This window comes from Phyllostomus discolor, chromosome 14 (genome assembly GCF_004126475.2).
Source record: "Phyllostomus discolor isolate MPI-MPIP mPhyDis1 chromosome 14, mPhyDis1.pri.v3, whole genome shotgun sequence".
NCBI classification, from domain to species: Eukaryota; Metazoa; Chordata; class Mammalia; order Chiroptera; family Phyllostomidae; genus Phyllostomus; species Phyllostomus discolor.
In genome coordinates, this window is record NC_040916.2 from 23,209,194 (window position 1) to 23,225,408 (window position 16,215).

Sequence of the window (16,215 nt, forward strand, 5' to 3'; positions counted from 1 at the left end):
AGCAGGAGCCAAGACACTGCGGATGAATAGGACTCCGATGGGCAGAGAAGGGGAGGAGGTGGGCTCCAGAGAGTAGGGCCGGAGAGTAACGGCCGGAGATGGTCCACGGAGGCACCCGTGACTTGGACCGCCTGGTGAGTTGGCCACTGTGTTGACTCCACAAGAGGGGCCTGAGTTACAGTGTGGATTCACTTCACCTCTGTCAGTCTCTCTGCACAACACTGCACATTTCCCCAAAGCTGGGCATTTTCCTGTCTCTTATTTTCTCATAGCTCCTAATAGCACATTTGGTCTGTAACAGTTGTTTATATAAATATTTAGCAATGAGTTAATATCCTGATGGGTAAAATGAATTAATTCATCACCTTGCACCCTTTTCAATGCAGAAATAATTAATTGAGCAGATATTTTCTGGGAATGAGGGGAGCAGAGTTTGCTACCTCAAACTATGCTTCTTTGGGATACTGATTATTTTAAGATGGTTATTTTTTAAGTATATTTTATTGATTATGCTATTACAGTTGTCCCATTACCCCCCTTCATTCCCCTCCACCCTGCACCCCCCTCCCACCCACATGCCCCCCCTTTAGTTCATGTCCATGTGTCATAAGTTCTTTAGCTTCTACATTTCCCATACTATTCTTGCCCTCTCTCTGTCTATTTTTTACCTGCCATCTATGCTACTTATTCTACATACCTTTTCCCCCTCTTTCCTCCTCCCACTCCCCTGTTGCTAACCCTCCATGTGGTTATTTTTAAGAAAGGAAAGATTCTGGAAAAACCTTTGACTTTCCCCCTAACTGCTTAAAAGGCATTTAGATAAGAGGACTTTTTCTGGGAAGAGAGATGTCATTACAGATAATTATAGTTTAACATGAACTAGTGTGGGCAAAACTCCTTTGGCCAAAGTCCTGTCTGTGTCACGTTGTTAAAGATGGTCCAGCAAACATTTGCTTTTCTATCTGTATGTGAATTGCCCTTTGAAGTCCCAGACCACATCCCCCACCTTCTCCTCAGCTCAAGCTGGCTCGTAAGCCTCAACTGCCAGATCTGTCCTGAGGCCTGGAAGTCTTATGGAACCCTCATATGTACATATGTAATAAATTTAGGTACTTTCTCCTGTCAGTGTGTTTTATGTTAATTTGGTTATCCGCTCAGCCAGAAGAACTTAAAACGGTAGGAAGAAAATTACCCTTTCCTACCCCTCAGGAGTTAATATTTTGGGCCAGAGGGACTTGCTTCAAAATGACTCCCTACCCCATGTACGGTAATAAAAAGCCTGTCCCCCGGCACCACTGTGACTCATTGGGGGCCAGGCACAGCCAGCATCTTGAGCAGTGGACCTCCCTGTGGCTTTCGTGGGACAGTAGGGACGCTGGCAAGTCAGAGACCTGGGTTTGAAGTTCAGTGTTGGCTAATTACCAGCAGTGTGATGTTAGAATGCAATTTGTTTCTCTGTCTCTGGGTTCTTTTGCTTGAAAATGAAGTTAGAAGTAGAACTTGCCTGAAGAATGAATGAACTGATGGTGTGAAAAGCATTTAGCATAGTGATGCGGACACTGGCTTGTGGGGTCTGTGTGTTGTGGCTGTAGCGAACAAGTTCACATGGACTACAGAAGTCCTATAGAGAAAAAGGGGCAGCATGGCCACTTTCTGAGTGAGAGAGGGCCCTGACCCCTGCCTGGACAGGCTTTTATTGCTTTTCTGGGCACATTGAGATCATCCTCATTCACAGGTTCACTTTAGGTGGTTACCTTTTACAGAAAACAAAGGAGAGGATGTTGCCAATTACATTAAAGAAGAAGGATATTTGCAAATACAAAGGGAAAAGTGGTTGAATTGGTTATACTTGTCCTTGGAAGTTTTAGCATAGATTTTAGGAAGTTACTTTAAAGATATGCGATAAACATTTACTGCCTCAATTCAGGGTGAGGGAGTTTTAGCAAAAGCAAGCCTCAAAGCAGCCTAGGTACAATGCAGGCCTGATTCCCCATGGGAAAACCTCTCTGTGGGCATGGTCCTGCGTGCCAGTCCTCGCTCCCCACTGGTCTTTATGAGTTGGAGCTGGGCTACATTTCCCATGCCACGTGGAATGGTTCTCTGTAGCACAGTCCTGGCACATACTAGGCACCTAGTAGGTGTTGCTAGGTTATCTTCACATCTTCGGAGTCTTTTCTTTAGTATGTTTGTGTGGATATATGTAGGGAACCGCTTCGCGTGGTGTGGAAATGTAGCTCAGCCCTCACATGGAAAACCAGTGGGGTGCAAGTGGCACACAGGACCACACCCATGGAGAGGTTTTCCCTTGGGGAATCGGGCTTGCATTGTACCTAGACTGCTATGAGACTTGCTTCTGCTAAAACTCCCTCACCCTGAATTGAGGCAGCAAGTGCTTACTGTAACTTCCTAAAGTCTGTGCTAAATCTCCCAAGGATGGGATGTGTCCAGTTCAACCACTTTTCCCCTTGATCTGCAGCATCCTTCTCTTTGAAGTAATTAGCAGCATTCTTTCCTTTGCTAACTGTAAAAGGCAGTCCCCTGCAGTGAGCCTGTGCATAGTAAATGAGGACTGCCCTCCATGTAATGTATCCAGAGAAGCAATAAAATCCTCAGGCAGGGACTGGGTGCTCTGGCCCTCTCACCCTCTCTCTCTCTGAGAGTGACCATGCTGTCTCTTTTTCTCCACGGGACTTCTGTTGTCTGTGTGTATTTGCTCACAAGCAGCCACAGCATACATGGATCCTGCCATTCAGGATCTGCCACATCTGGTGCCTGGGAACAGGGACCAGGGCTATGAGCTGTTGTTGTGGACAACACACCAACTTGGTTGGAGTGCACACGACATCGAGTATATTTTTGGAAGGTCATAGGGTGTGTTGGATTTCAGAGAAAAAGGGATTTCTTCCAAGGTTGCCCTCTCTTGCGACCACTTTATTTGTTAAAAAAATTTCTTTAAGTGTTTCTAAGAATCCTCTACCATAGGGAACAGGCTCTAAGGAACAGGAGCAATGTTTTCAGCTAATTCAGCAGCTTTTTTAGGGCTCCTGAATGTCTCCCAGATAAGGGATCTTGAGATTTGAAAGTATGGAAGGAAAGAGACCAATGTGCGCCAGCTGCTGAGAGCCTCACCGCCTGCCCGGTGAGCTCAGCTGCAGCGCAGGTGCATGAGCTCGCAGCATGGCTACAGCCACCAGTGCATGCATGCTTGCAGCGAGTTGGGGCTGGGTGTCTGTTGGGAGGAGCAGCGGTGTGGAGGGGGTATTGGTTTCCCATGTCTCCCTTTCTACCCAGTGCACGCTGGGAGAAATCTTTCCCCGTGACCGTGACCAGCACCGGGTGCGGTCCCAGACGCACCGCTGCAATTGCAACCGGCCAGGTCCACCCTGGGGCCGAGGTGCTGAGCAGCCCCTCACCTCGGCGGGTGCCTAGCAGCAGACTTAGAACTGGTGCAAGCATCAGGAGAAGGAATTCCAGCCAGGGCTCCCTGAACTATTCATTTCATAATATACTCCTTAAGTCAAATGTTTGGCAATCTAATCAGCCTTAAATTTCAAAAGACTTATGCTTATTTTGGAATGTTTTGTGTATTAATGTATGTTGTAGAAAGTTCAAGTAAGTTATAGATAGTCTATAAGGAAGGAATTAAGAAAGTGGAACTGGAAAGGAAATAAGAGGAATAGTAAGCATCTAAGTCTTTGAAACACGGCAAATTCTAGACCTAGGAACTACCAGGTCCTGAGAACAATAAAGTAATCAACTTCTGCTCAAACTCATTGCAGCATGCAGAAACAGCAGGGGGCCTGTCTTTCCCAGCAGACACTAACTCAGGTTCTCTGTAGGCCCCTCCCCTCACTGGGGAATCAGCAAAGAATGTTAGAGCTTGAGACCTTCAGTCACTAAGGCTGTCCACAAGAAATCAAGACTAATAGTGGCCTGGGATGTATTCAGGAAATATCCCCCAGGAATTTAACCATTCTTGCAATATATACATACAATTTTTGGATTGTGATGATAGTTTAAAGTAACCCATAGACAAACACCTTGTGCAAAATAGGCCTGCAGTCCCACACCCCTTGGTCTTATACAAAGACCCATTAAGGGAAGGAAAATGGGAAGACCCAGTTGAACTATTAACTTGGGGAAGAGGGTATGCTTGTGTTTACTCTCCAGAATGACCTTCGGAGCTGCTGGCGAAGATAGTGAAGCCATATCACAGAAAAGGCTCCTGCAGCCTCGACCCACCTCCACCCATTGGACTTCTGATCCTGGATTCTCCAACCTGAAGTGAAATTCCATCCAGTACTCATGGAGTGATACTCAACATCACCTAAGAGAGACTTTTTCTACCAATTTAAAAGGATAAATTGATAAATTGCAGCTAGAATTACATCAGCAGCTGCAGGACATTCAACACTTAAATGATCTTAACAAGAATGCGGATCTTTGGAGCCACCAGTTGCTTACTGATTATAATAATGCTCTGTGTACTTTGCTGCATTTGCAAATTACTTTCCCAGGGTTGTGTGAGAGACCAGCAAATAGCAAGCTTTATGAGATCTAGCTTTATGAGATCTATAGTGGTCCTAATTAAAATCAAGGGGGGAAATGTAGGGAACTGCTTCACATGGTGTGGAAATGTAGCTCAGCCCTCACATGGAAAACCAGTGGGGTGCAAGTGGCACACAGGACCACGCCCATGGAGAGGTTTTCCCTTGGGGAATCGGGCTTGCATTGTACCTAGACTGCTATGAGACTTGCTTCTGCTAAAACTCCCTCACCCTGAATTGAGGCAGCAAGTGCTTACTGTAACTTCCTAAAGTCTGTGCTAAACCTCCCAAGGATGGGATGTGTCCAGTTCAACCACTTTTCCCCCTGATCTGCAGCATCCTTCTCTTTGAAGTAATTAGAAGCATTCTTTCCTTTGTTAACTGTAAAAGGCAGTCCCCTGCAGTGAGCCTGTGCATAGTAAATGAGGACTGCCCTCCATGTAATGTACCCAGAGAAGCAATAAAATCCTGGGCAGGCAGGGACTGGGTGCTCTGGCCCGTGTGCGCGCGCACGCTCGCGCGCTCTCTCCCTCTCTCTCTCTCTCTCTCTCTCTCTGTGTCTCTCCATGCTGTCTCTTTCTCCACAGGACTTCTGTTGTCTGTGTGTATTTGTTCACAAACAGCCGCAACATACACAGATCCTGCTGACCAGGATCCACCACAGATATCTGCTTTGACAATTCTGGCTTTATTTACAGAGACAAATTTACAGAGTATTTAGAATCGGGGCAATTGGCAGAAACTAAGAATCTATAGCTAAAAGTTGTCTTTAACAAGTGAAGGAATTGTAAGGCTGATGATGACAGGGGAAAAGAGAAAAAGAAAAAGGGAGAGTACAAAATAGGTTTCAAAGTCACCCTTAAGGGTACATCAGTCCCTCCTTCCTTCCCTCCTTCCTTTTCCCTCCCTCCCTTCCCTCCCTTTCTTCCCTCTTTTCATTTTTTTTTTTTTTTGCTTCAAATCTGCTTGGTGGGGCACCTAGGTCTCATTTGGGTTGTTACCATATTTGCAAAAGCAAATGTGAGAATACATGAGTGCACAAGGTAACTACTGCCTTTGGATTAGATAAAAGCAGTGCTTCCACCTTCTTGTTCAGGTATGGATAATTCTATGAATCTAAAGTCATTCAAAAATTAAGTGCTTTATAGAAAAGGTTTTGTCCTTTAATTTTTTCCACAAAAAATCATTTTTAGTCAGTGAAAGCTGTACTTTTAGACAGAGAGACTGATAATGCAGTGGGAAATTTTATTAGGCTGAAAAGTACACTAATGCCACTGATAGCTGGAGTGCTGTTTAAGATGCTTACACAGAAATGACGTTGCTGATGCAGTTGCTATGGTAACCAGGCACTGCTTCCAAGGAGTTTACTAGTAGCACAGTAATCATCAGTGAACATTCATTGAGTTTGAGTCAGGCATTGATTGAGCAAGAGAGGCAAAGAACTGAAAATGGCAAGAACAGAAACAGAAGATCACAGGGCAGTACTTCCTCAGTCTTCTTCATTGCCCTTGACTAAAACCATGAAGGTATCACAGCAAAGCAGCTCTGAAGGCACCTGCAAGGGAGATACCATTCACTCAATTTACACACATATTTTGAATAATTTAACAAGGGGTTTATGTCATCTCAGGCAAAAGCAGTTATTAAAAGTACTGAAGATTATTTGCAGCCTCAGTTTGGCCCCAATAGGCTTTTACTTTCAGCAGCAATATCTGAAGGGTCAGGACTTCAGGATTGCTCCACACGTCGAACTGCATCCTGTCATGGCCATGATGAAGTATCAGACCCAGATAGCTGCAAATCAGCCAGTGAAAACAATGCTTGTTTTATATCAGCATCCAAGAGAAATAGACCTGTCAGTGGTTGAGAGTTGCAGAGTTCTCTTCTTTAAATTTCAGGCAGCCCAGAATTGGCATAGAATCTCTCAAAGATGTGAACTTCAACCCAGAGTGACTAGAGGAACAGCTTACATAAATGGATCCAGAATGGTCTTTGCCAAAGTTACTGTGCCAACCAGCCCCTTGTGGCTGGAGGAGTTCCTGGAAACACTGACTTTGAATGAGGCCGCATGGCGAGTGTTCCTGGCAGACAGCACCGAGGCCCTTGAACCTGAAGATGTTCCCCATGAAGCCAATGTTTATATTTCTGTGGGAGAGCCCTTTTTAGATCCATTCAAAAAATGTAAAGGTAAATAAGAAAAAGCCAGAGGAGAGGGCAAGAAGGTGGCAGAGTAGGAGGATCTGTCTCACACCACCTCTCAGAACCAAACTGGCAATAAAAATAAAGATGGCAACAGCCATCTGAAATACAACCAAAGACTACCTGAAAAGGAGATTCTGAACCAAGGATGGGCAGAAACCACCTTGAGACAGGAAGGGCAGGGATGTGAAAGGGGCCGACACTGCTCCCACCGTTGCAGGCCATGGTTATGGCTGGCCATGGGAGCTATGCCCTAAGAGGATGAAGCCCAGACTCCAGACTGGGCTCCCAAGCCCAGAGTGCCCACATGGCCCCTAGTGATGAAAGGCTGCGGGGGACAGAGTCCACTGGAGACAAAGCCTCTATTTTTTCTCTAAGGTGCCAAAGCACAGGTCTCTCATTCACAGCCACCACCCTGGGCTCGGGTGAAGGGAGGGTGTGGTGGATAGGAGTTGCCTTAGGAGAGTCTGCAGTGGGAGGCTTTGGGGAGAGATGTGGGGGACCAACTGCTGGGTTCCCTGTGCCGGGACATACCTCCATACTGCAGCAGCTGTTTTTCTTGAGAAGAGCAGGCTCTTCTGGGGAAAAACAATTACCCGACCCTGTGGGAAACCGCTCACCCCCTCTGGAATCCTGCTTGCCCCATCCTGCCTCTTTCTTTCCTACTGCCCCCTACCCTGTATCTTAACCTGTGCTGAGGAGACACCAACATAGACTCAGAGGGTATCAGAGACTGGCTGTAGGGCGTGGCCTTCCATACACTTTCCCGGGAACCAGACTTGGTGCTTTCCCTCATGGGACAGCCATAGAGACACCCTCCTGGTTTCCGGCAGATCCAAACTCTGGGCTCGGGAGGCCGCACCCGCCTTCCTGTTAGGGGCTCCACTGAGTTCAGGGAAAAAATACAGGACACATTCAGATGTGTGGTGTTGAGGGAGCATACCCACTGTCTTCCTTGAAGTCTGCATGGCACTCACACAGGAGATCCGTGGGTCTCATCCTCCTGATTCTGCCAGAAGCTCGCTCAGAAACAGGTGGGCCAGCAGGCAGAGGCAGGTGGAGGCAGATCCTGTAGTTCCTTCAGTCATTTGCTGACCCATCCCTGGGTCCTGTGCTGATAAAAGCCATCTTAGCAGTGTAGTGAGGCCCATCCCGGGTGTAGCCAAGCCTGGAAGGAGATAGCCACAAAATGGTTTGCTTGTAGCTTCAAACAGGCTGCCAAGGGCTAGACGTGGGCAGCAGCTGACATTGGCTTACACCAGCCTCAGACAGCATCACAGCCATATCCAAAGGGAGAACCCAGCAGGCAAGCACTACCTTCTGCTGAGACAAATTCTACTTTGTTCTTTTTCACTATTTTTGTTATTTTTTCATTTGCATAGCCTTTTTCTTTATTCTTCAATTTTTTCTTTTTTCTCTTTTTCTTTCATATTTCTTTTCTCTTTTTCTTACTCCATTTTCCCTTCTTTCCTTTTCTTATTTTTTATCCTTTCTTTTTCTTTGTTCTTTTTTGGTGATTTCCTCTTTGTATTCCTTACCCTTATTGTTTCTCTTCCTTTTCTCCTAATCATTTTCCTTCCTTTGGTCTTTTGGTATCTTTTTTTTTCTTTTATTACTCTATTTCTCCTAACACTTTAATTATTCTTTGCTCTTTTGTTGTTGATTTTGCTGTTGTTTTGGGGGATCTATTTTTTTCTTTGTGTTTTTTTTTTTTCTGTCCGCATCTGTACAGTGGGGGTTGAGCTGGAGGGGAGATCCCACCAATGAATGGGCCAACAACAAGACCCAAATAAAACAGGAGAGCCCATATAACCCACACAAGGGACATCCTGGAGCATCCAGCTCAGGAGATTAAGGGGGTTGTTCCACAGAGTCCCATAGAACTCTTACCAAATAAGGCTGCCCCATGAAGACAGATAGTCAAGTCAGATGTATTTAATACACAGAAACAAACAAAAAGAGCTAAAATGAGGAGATAGACAACCCCCAAACAAAAGGAGGAATCTGCAGGAAAAAAAAAACCTCAATGAAATCGAGGCAAGCAATTTATCAACCTAGAGTTCAAAGTAATGATTGTAAGGATGCTCAAGGAACTTAGTGAGAAGTACAAGGAACTTAGTGATAATTACAACAGCATAAAAAGACATAAAAACTATGAATAAAAAACCAGTTGGAAATTAAGAATACACTAGAAGGAACTAAAAATAGGGTAGATAAAACAGGATTGAATCAGTGATTGTGAAGACAATGTTGAAAAAAACTCCACCCAATCAAAGCTACAAAAAGAAAAAGACTTAAGAGAACAAGGAAGTTTTAAGAGAACTGTGGGAAAACATGAAATACAACAATATCTGCATCATAGGGATACCAGAAAGAGAAGAAAGTGAGTAAGGCATAGAAAACCTGTTTGAAGAAATAATGACTGAAAACTTCCCTGACCTGGTGAAGGAAAAAGTCATACAAGTTCAGGAAGTACAGAGAGTCCCAGTCAAGATGAACCCAAAGAGACCCACACCAAGACACTTCATAATTAAAATGACAAAGTTTAAAGACAAAGAATATTAAGGCAGCAAGAGAGAAACAGTTCATTACCTACAAGGGAGCTCTAATAAGACTGTCAGCTGATTTCTGAACAAAAACACTTCAGGCCAGAAGGGATTGGTATTGAAAGTAATGAAAAGCAAGGATCTGCAACAAAGACTAATCTATACAGCAATGCTATCATTTAACATTGAAGATGAAATAAAGAGATTTTCAGATTAAAAAAAAAAAGCTAAATGAGTTCCTTAACACCAAACCAGTATTGCAAGAGATGTTAAAGGGACTGCTTTAAGAAAAAATAGAGGAACATAGGTATAAGGAATAAAATGACAGTGAATAAGTACCTATCAATAATAATCTTAAATGTAGTGGATTAAATGTTCCAATCAAAAGACATAGGGTAGCTGAATGAATAAGAAAACATGACCCATATATATGCTGTCAACAAGAGACCCACCTCAGAACAAGAGGTTTACACAAGTGGAAAGTGAAGAGATGGAGAAAAATATCCCATGGATATTTTCTCCAAACAATGAAGTACATTTTTTAAGAATGTACTTCAAAACAAGGCCAAAGTAAGAGACAAAGAAGGTCTTAAGGGATCAATCCAACAAGAGGATATAATCCTTGTAAACATATATGCGCCCAACATAGGAGCACCTACATACTTAAAGTCTTGTGGACTTTAAGGAAGACATTGGCAGCAATATAATCATTGTAAGGTGTTTTACTACCCCTCTGTCATCAATGGATAGATCTTCCAGACAAAAAAGTCAACAAGGAAATAGCGACCTTAACACTCTAGATGGAATGGATCTTATTGATAGTTACAGAACATTTCACCCCGAAGCAGCAGAACACACTTTCTTATCACATGCACATGGATCATCCTCAAAGATGGACTACACAGGAGGGCACAAAATAAGTCTGAACAAATTCAAGGAAATTGAAATCCTATCAAGCATTTTCTCAGATCACAATGGTATGAAACAAGAAATCAACCACTATACCCTGGCTGGCATAGCTCAGTGGATTGAGCGCGGGCTGGGAACCAAAGTGTCCCAGGTTCGATTCTCAGCCAGGGTACATTTCTGGGTTGCAGGCCATAACCCCCAGCAACCGCACATTGATGTTTCTCTCTCTCTCTATCTTCCTCCCTTCCCTCTCTAAAAATGAATAAATAAAATCTTTAAAAAAAAAAAAAGAAATCAACCACTATCCTTTTCTGGGGCATTTTATACTGCCAAAGAAGTAAATTGGAAATACATAATGTGTGGAAGTCAGAGTGAGCTGCCACTTTGGTCTGTTAGAATGGTAGAGGGGTCCAGAACATGAGGCACTCCCCAAATTGTGTGCGGAGCTGCTCTCAGTTATTTTAAAGTTTTGAGGAAAGCCCAGTAATACCATGTCTGCTGAACACTGAGCAAAATATTAGACAGGGCTGAGTTCCATTCACTGATGTCACATTTTTGCAAAGCCAGGTTTTCGTTAAGTTTGCAACATTAAAGCTTAGGCATTGCAGGAAAGTTGCTTGAGGTGGAACAGGAAACAGGGACAATGTGTGGTCTGACACCAAGGGTCGTGAACTTGTGCAGGGCCCGGCAGGCACATGAACCTCATTATCAAGTAATTGTGATGATTCAAGAAAAAAATGTTATTTTTATTTTAATTTGTGTATAGTGTTTTACAACAACTACAAGGTTGTAAGAACAGAAGTATTTAAGGTATTTGGACCTGACTATTTAATAGGAGAAATTATAACCTGGGGATATTGAGAAATACACACCAAAGGGCCCCTTGAACCTAGAAAGTTTGTGAACCTCTGGGTTAAAGTCTTATCTTCTGCACGTTTGTTTTTAATTGACATCTTATCTATTGATGTCAGGACAATGCAAGTTATCGTATACCTGGTACAAGGGATCTCAGGAGCCTACATCTGAGTCCAAGACTGTATCAATTAACCAGTGCTTTTTAACTGTTTTCAGTGCAACTCACCCATGTATTTCCTAGGAGTCCATGTTCATTGCTGCTGTCAGGCTTGTATCCAGCCTCTTATTATAGTACATTCTCTCTCTCTCTCTCTCTCACCATCTTAGCACGTGCATTTAGGCACAGACTGAACAATGATATGATATCCTTAAGTGGGCTGTGCATTTCAAGAGTAATCAGAGACAGTTCATTTAGCTGGATGGCAGCTGGGTGTGAGTGAGCGTGCCCACTTAAGCCCCTGGGAACAGACCACTACAAACCGGTAAGAACTTGGATCAGAGCAGGGCTGTGCTCTGGATTTCTGACCTCCAGCAGGTACCCCCCACCCCCTCAAGCCTATTTCTAATCACAGCAGCCAGATGAGAAAAGCCCTTCCAGGCCCTGAATGTGCCGTGCCAGGTACAAGGCTACAGAGCTTTCCCTAGGCTGGAGGGGAAATGAAGAAATAACAAAAGACTGAGGCTTAGTTTTTCCATCTATTAAATCAGATGGCATTAAACTGGAGATCTGCGGATTTTCAAAACCTCTGGAATTTTTAATCTTGTGAATTCAGGGGAAAGTGGGAAGAGCAAAAAAAGATCTGGTGGTAATATGAAAATAAAATTTTGCCTTGATGCATAATGTACAGAAGAGACGACTTTTGGCAACAGGAAAAGGACAACATACCAACACAAATGAGTCAGATTCCAAAGTGGGGGATCTGCCTCTCCCAATTTGCGCCAAATGCCAGCATTTGGTACCAAACCCGAGGCGATTGGCTGACCCCTTGTTGGAAGCCATTACAGAAGCACTTAAGAAAAATTACTCTTTCCTCTTGCATTAGGATCCAAGTGTTTTCTTTTGATTAACCACTAATAATCCACCCAGTAGTGTGCTTACCACTGAACACAGAGGACTTGGTAACATCTGACCTTATGGTCCCTTCCACATACTCAAACATTTACCGCTCTCTCGTACTTTGGGGCGGGGAGTGTAGCTTCCTTGCTCCTCCAAATCATAGCTGGAGGGAGCTGCTGGTGAAGTGATTGTGTCCTGAACCACAAGTAACAAAACGAAAGAAATCCTGGCACCATCTCCTTAGTCTAAAGGGACCAGAGGTACTTGTAATTCTTGGGGCCAAGGGCCCGGCCACAGGACCCTGGAACTAGCAGAAATCAAAACAGTCCAGTGTGAGCCATTGGTGTCCTGGGAGTCCCCACCACACCTGATACACTCCATTTAAGTGCTAATGGAATGTCCCGCAGACATTGGAATCTTAGGTTAGCCATTGTTTGTACTTTTGGTGAGTGGCAACAGTGAAATGCTAAGAGGAACACTGAACTATGACATGCACTTTAGACTTTAATTCTCTCCCTTTAAAGAGTGAAACTGATGAGCACTGCAGATGCCACTGTGACTCCCTGGATTAATTTCTGTTTTGCAGGGAGAAGGATCTTAGAGTTGGCTGTGATGACAGTTACAACAGGGTGGCTCACTAAGTAAATTAATTTGGAAACTGTAATTCAGTGTATTGAAAAATACAGAGATGATGTTCATAAACCTGTGGGAGTCATGAGAATGTGCTTCATGGATCTCCGATGGCAGGATGTTTCTTGGCCATAGCTTGAGTTGCTGCACTTAAGTATGTTGCTGTGCCCCTTTTCCTATGAGCTGCTTCTAGCAGGATGGACATGGCAGAAGACTGAAGCAGATCATTTTTGGGAGAGTCAGGACTTCTCTGAGGGCACGAGGGACTGCCCAGGGCTCTGCTACACCTTCCTCAGACTGCACAGCCTCATCTAGGGTGTTTCTACCCAGTGCTTCTCCCCTCTCTCCTTCACTCAGGGTCAGACGTGCATTGCTGTCTGATGACCCTTCAGCTTTCACCCACCCTGTCTCTTTTTCCTCATAAGGCATTTCCTGGAAACAAAACAAAACAAAACAAAAACCAAACACAAAAAACCCTTGCATGGTTTCATCTCATTTTGGCATCTGACTTGGACTAAGTGGAACTAATATCAGGAGCTTTTCTTTTTAAAGCCTCATGATTCAGGATCTGCCCATAAGGCAGACTGGACAGCAAAGTGAGTTACATTTTATGTAAACATCCTGCCTCCCAGGGAACAACCAGAAGTTCTGCACAGGACTGGGGCATGGGTGGGGGTGGGCTTGCAGGTCAGCCAACAGCAGCTTCCAGGATGCAAGACCAGTTATCAGGAAGGATCTACCTTTGCCACCCTCATTATAATGTGAATGCTGGATTCTTTCTGGGTTAAGTGTGTTAAATCTTTATTGTTTGCAATTTTGTTACATATCATGGTCTAAGGTTTTATTTAAAAAATTATTTTCTGTAAAGAACAAATGTGATATATTTGGCTTTCAGTAGGAAAATCAAGGAGTTACCATATGGAGAAGGAGAATTTAAATGAAAAGTTAGTAAGGGGATTGTCATGGGGAGGCATTTTGGAGGAGGCTGTTAACTAGCTAACATTGTAAACTATAGCAAGAGGCACCAGGGCTGAGCCTAGGGAGAAATGTGGCCCTGACATGTGGAAAAGTCAGGGGCCAGTCTCTGAAAGCAGCTTTTTTGTAGAGGCCTCAAATGAATGGCTCCTAAATTTAATGCCCGAGGATGTTCTGGGGAGCTCATCAAGGCTGGAGATTCCATCAGAGACTCCAGTTCAGCAGTATGAATTACTGTCACAGCTAGGGTCAGGAATCTGCCCTTCTCTACGCTCCCTGAGGTGTTCTGACGCAGGTAGCGTGTGGATCGTTCTGTGGAACAAACTATCCCACAAGGTTGGTTTGGGAGAGTTGCATGTTCCAGGATGTATGGAGGCAGAAGAATGACTTGGATGGTCCTTCTTAGTCACTCTCAGACTCTAGAAATGAACTTATGTTTTTTAAAAGGTACCAGAATACTTGGAAAGATTTCAAGAGATCATCTCCTTTCTAAAAGTTTTAAGGATATAAATTTAATAATAAGATTTTCCTTATGGAGCTGTTTCCCCCCACAGATTCAGCATTAATCTGACAATTGTTTCTCAGTCTCTTCCACTGGAAGTAGGATGGTAACTATAGTTACGGGGTAGTTATGAATGAGGCTATGACAAACAATTAGGACAATGGTTGGCACAACACAAAGCAGGGATTGGCAAACCTTTTTTTGCAAAGGGCCAGACAGTAAATATTTAAGTTTTGTGGGCTATACTTTCTGTTGTTGCTGCTCAGCTCTGCCACTGCAGCTTGAAAGCAGACACGGACAATAAGTGAAAAGATGTGGCTATACTCCAATTAAACTTTATTTGCAGAAATTAGGAGTAGGCTGAATTGCTACAGCTGTTAAAAAGGCTTGATAAATCCTATTATAATTGTAACAGAGGATAAACACTATACTACTCTGGCTTACCATGGCATGGTACCAACCAACTCATAGAAGGTTCATGTATGGGAAGTTTCCTTAGAAGTATTTTATAGACAGCCTACTTGACCAAGGAGTGGTTCTGACCACCAGAAATGGGGCAGGCGGCAGCGACTCACATCGGGACCAGCAGAAACACTGCCTGCAGATCCTGTTCCCAGGTATCGGCAGTGAAACCACAGAGAGAGCAATGAAACTGCATGATCATAAGTAGGCGGTGACACCGAGACACCCAAGAGCAGAGCTGAGTGATGTGGACCCCAGCCCACAGGGTCTGTGTGTTGTGGCTGCGGTGAACAAATTCACATGGACTACAGAAGTCCTGTGGAGAAAAGGGGACAGCAGGGCTGCTCTCTGAGAGAGAGAGAGGGCCCTGACCCCTGCCTGGACAGGCTTTTATTGCTTTTCTGGGTACATTACATTGACGATGGTCCTCATTTACTATGCACAGGTTTGCTGTAGGTGATTACCTTTTATTAAAGATAACAAAGGAAAGAATGTTGCTAATTCAGAGAAAAGCTGTTACAGATCAAGGGGAAACGTGGTTCAACTGATTACACTCCACACTTGGGAGGTTTAGCACAGATTTTAGGAAGTTACTTGAGAGATATGCAGTAAACATTTGCTGCCTCAATCCAGGGTGAGGGAGTTTTAGCAAAAACAAGTCTCACAGCAGCCTAGGTACAATGCAGGCCTGATTCCCCACAGGAGGACCTATCTGTGGGTGTGGGTCCTGTGTGCCAGAACTTACTCCCCAATGGCCTTTCCAAGTCGGGGCTGGACTACATTTCCCACGCCATGAGGAATGGTCCCCTGTAGCTGAGAAACTGCACATCACCAGAAATTCCTTAGTTCCCCTTTTCCCATGGTCCTCGTATATAAACTAGCCAGGGCACCTGAGATGCTGAGATGGGCTCTGAGACAAGAGTCCCCTGTCTTCCAGGTGGCCGGCACCTGGATAAAACCACTTTCCTTTACATCAGCACCTGCCTCTCAAGTATTAGCTTTCCAAGCAGCAGGCGACCAGACTTGCATTTGGTTGCATTATTATTAATATAATGGCTTGCAAATAATATTTAAGAATTAGCAATGTAATCAGTTTTTAATCAAGAACGAAGTATATATACCATCTGCAATTTTTTCCTAAAGGCCTCTGCTGACAGAAAAATCTTGCATTTAAATGCTAATGTCATTTCAGTGTACTTGAAGGAAAAAGTTTCCATAGACAGAGGTTGCCATCCCATTGGTCCAGGCTTTTGAAGGAGAAACGAGGGCCAAAGTGAAGAAAAATGTCAGCAGAGGCTCTGCAGGAGCACGAGCAGGAATTTGCCCAAATCTTTTAAGCCCTAACCTTTCCATCTCTTTGAAAGGCTTACAGTAGTTTACCTCCCAAAGCTCAGTGCATGTTTCATAACCAGATGTTTCTCATGTTGCTCATTGAATTTCTTGTGCCCTTTTTGGACTTCAGTTTCAAGAAAATGTTAGGGTGTCCTAACTGGTTTGCTTCTTTTTATCAGATGACAAATACTCATATGGGTT

The 16,215-nt window shown here is 44.0% G+C and overlaps 1 long non-coding RNA gene and 1 pseudogene across 1 annotated transcript; both read left to right on the top strand.

Annotated features, from left to right (window-relative positions):
* Window positions 1-2,998: 2,998 nt before the first annotated feature.
* On the top strand, window positions 2,999-15,944 carry LOC118498093. Its single transcript, XR_004900623.1, has 3 exons — window positions 2,999-3,010; window positions 9,054-9,056; window positions 15,840-15,944. It is a non-coding gene; the product is annotated as an uncharacterized LOC118498093 (long non-coding RNA).
* LOC114512143 lies at window positions 5,813-6,889 on the top strand (annotated as a pseudogene).
* Window positions 15,945-16,215: the final 271 nt, after the last annotated feature.